Genomic DNA, 3,565 nt, shown 5'->3' on the forward strand with positions numbered 1-3,565 from the left:
ACATTGTCTTCTGGGCCACAGTCATGCCATACACATACACACATACATACATACACATTCATACACTCCTCACATTGTCTTTTGGGCCACAGTCATGCCATACACATACACACATACACATACACATACACACACACACACATACACATACACATTCATACACTCCTCACATTGCCTTCTGGGCCATAGTCATGCCAAGCTTGAGCAGAGCTAGTCAGAAGATTCCAGCTGAATATGTGTGGTGAAGTGTCCATTTGTTGGACATGGTGGCTAAATGTTACCAGTGTGGCATAAGAGTTCATGTTATACCTGGTTAGATAAAAACGTCACCTGTGTTTGACGATCCATGGTTTATTTCTTAACTGATGGAGGGATTTCATTTGCGTGTATGAGCTCTAATGTCAAAATTGGCTTACATAAGATGTATGCTCTGTTATTTCAGATTTTTATGCTCCCTGTTACTTTATATGCTGATAGAGTACTGTAGACATGGCCTTGCCTCCTGAGTCTCCTGTGCTGAGATATTTTGATGCTGGGGTGATTTGTGCTTGAAGAGCCTGAGTTACTAGACATATCTCATTGTCCTACTGTGCTGCTATTGTGTGACTATGAAACTCCTGATTAACCAGGTAAAAATGGCACTGGAATGGTGTTTTCTTCTTTGGATGGCCCTAGGCTAGGGTTGGAGGCTCTTCTGGTACAGTAGAGTAGTAGCCCTGCCCAGGCCCAGGGCTAGATGAGGAGAGTTTGAGGACTGATGAGAAAGTCGGTTCTTTCAAAAGTTATTGAAAGTAGTGAAAGGAGGCTAGAGATCTGGTTATTCTTCCAGAGGACCCAAGTTTGATTTCCAGCACCCATGTTGGGTGGCTCAAAACCACCTGTAACTCCAGTTCCCCCAGGAGTTCCAGTGGACTCTCTTGCCCTCCACAAGCATGTGAATACAGATAAACACATAGAGGTAAATGAAATCTACACATACATGCAAGCAAAACTCTCATTTGTAAAATAATAAATCTTTTTATTATTATTTTAAAAAGAAAAAAAGTAGGAGACAAAGCTGAAACTCATCCCATGAGAATAGGTGGTAGATATCTGTCAGGCCCCCGTCATGGTGGTATCAGGGTGTAAATGCAGGAAGCTTAGAGGCCTCTGCATGTTTGTAAAAGAGGGAATGTGCCCTAGAATCTGATGAGGATTCCTTTTTCCTTCCATGCCTTTAGGGGTTTCTGAATGTTAGTTGGCTGTACCAAAAGTAACATTTGCAATGGAGCCTAGTTGATACTTCTTGACTCCATTAGAATCACTAATGTAAAGACAAAAAGTGAGTTATTGAGGCTGGAGAGATACCTCATTTGCTCTTCCAGAGGACCCAGGGTTAAAGTCCCAGCACTCATGTTGGGGCTCACAGTTGTCTATAACTCCAGTCCTAAGGGATCCACCATACTCTTTTTGCCTCCACTGGCACCAGGCATGCATGTGGTGTACACACATACATGCAAACAAAACATACAAACACTTAAAAATAAAATTTTTAAAAATTCTAGTATATAGAAAAGTGAGTTACTGCTTCATTCACAGCCAGCCACAGGCAGCCTTGGAAATGAGGTGTGGAAATGGCTCGGTTCCAGCAGAAGAGCATCTGACTCTTGTCTCCCTAGTTCAGTTCTTCTGATGTGACCATTTAAAGTGAGACCACGGGTTGTTAAGGTAGTGTTTGTATTACTGTATTGTTTCTTTAATTCACTTATTTGCTTTCACTTTTGGCAGAAGATAAAAGAATGAGGAACATGTCCAGACAGTAGTATGTAAGTTAAATGCTGGGGTAGGCATCATGAACACTTGTAATCCTGTAGTATCTAGAAGGTTTAAGGGAGGGGGATTGCTGTGAGTTTGAGGCCAGCCTGGGCTACCTAGTGAATTCTAGGCCAGCCTAGGTTACAATATGAGACTCCATCTCAGAAAACCAACCAAGCAACCAAGAGTAAAAAGGAATGAAAGGTTCAGATCAGTCCCTGTTGGGTTTATTTTGTCCCAGCACTTGGGAGGCTGAGGCAGGAGGAATGTGAACAGAGTAGACTAAGCTACATAGTAACAAGACCATCATCTAAAAAAACAAGAACACACTTTTGGCAGAAGATAAAAATATGAGGAAAATGTCCAGACAGTAAGTAATATATAAGCTTAACCCCTTCAAATGTCCCACAGACATGGGCAGTGCGTTCTCTCAGGATACCTAGGCTTTATAAAGGCTTTCATGGTCTCTAGAATATTATGAACAAAACACAGTGATCATTTGTTATAGTTCTCATACTTGAGTGCATCTGGAGATAGTTCATAGTTATGGCAGTCGGTATTTCTTACAGAAAATCTTTCCTTTTGTGGCAACATTTTTATAGCTTGTGTGAATTCCTTTTTTTTAAATGACATAAAACAGTATTTTTGCACAGTTGTAACCATGTGTGATGGTGTCACTATAACCAAAGTACATGCACCAGCCCTTGTGCATTTATTGTTCCCTCTGGTATTGTGCACTTAAAATGTCCAAATACAAACCTTTGTAACTGTGAAGAATCTAGCAGCACAGCATGCCCGTGACCTGCCTGCTGCAGTGTGAGCTGTGACCAATAAGCAGGCCCTGTAAAGTTCTAAGGTGCTCTCAGGCAAGGGAGTACATTATAAAAACAAATTGTGTTAACAATAAATCTACCTTAGCTAAAAGAACGTTTGTTTTATGTGAACTTGTACAGTAAATAAAGTGGAGTTATCAGTAACATTTTGACTGGTTTTTGCTATCGAAATTGACTCAGGTCAGAACTAGTTGTTCCCCTGAAGCTTTCAGCACTACTATTGCTAGGGGCTTTGTGCCATACTCACCCGATGGATCGGCTGCCTGAGGTTTAGAAGTTATAATGGTGTAAAATTTAACAAGTTAAGAGTTGTTGACTGGAGGCAAGGCTTGGTGATCAAGAGGACTGGCTCCTCTTCTGGATTCCTAGCATCCACTTGGTGGCTCACAACTGCCAACTCCAGTTCCAGGGCATCTCCTTTGGGCACCAAGCATGCATGTCGGTACACAGACATAGAAACATGCAGTGAAAAGTTCCATACACATAAAATCTTCGGAAAGTTAAACTATAATCTACACTTCTGATTAGATAATTACCAACAGCAAAAATCTAAAGGTTCTAATTCCTGGCCCACTTTTTAAACTGCTACAGAAAACCTTGATAAAACCAAAGGCTATAGAGTCCTACAGTGTTTGTACTATGTTGTGACATAAAATCGTTGCAGTGACACCAGGTTGCCTCTTCAGTATCCCTTATGGATGCTCTGAGCACATTTGGGACAAACTCACTAAAGGCAGTCTTGCTTTCTTACAGCATAGAACTGTGTTTGGATGAGAAATATGGGAGACAGCACAAAGTGGTATCAACTCTAGGGCTTATGTCCTTAAGATCACCTTCTTCTATTGGGAAGAGATAAAAATGTATATAGAGAAGTGTTCTCTGATGCCTGCTGTGACTTTGCATTGCAGAAGGGGGAGAGCCCTCATGCTATACACTCC

The sequence above is a fragment of the Grammomys surdaster genome, unplaced genomic scaffold (assembly GCF_004785775.1).
Source record: "Grammomys surdaster isolate TR1022 unplaced genomic scaffold, NIH_TR_1.0 129, whole genome shotgun sequence".
In the NCBI taxonomy this organism is placed as follows: Eukaryota; Metazoa; Chordata; class Mammalia; order Rodentia; family Muridae; genus Grammomys; species Grammomys surdaster.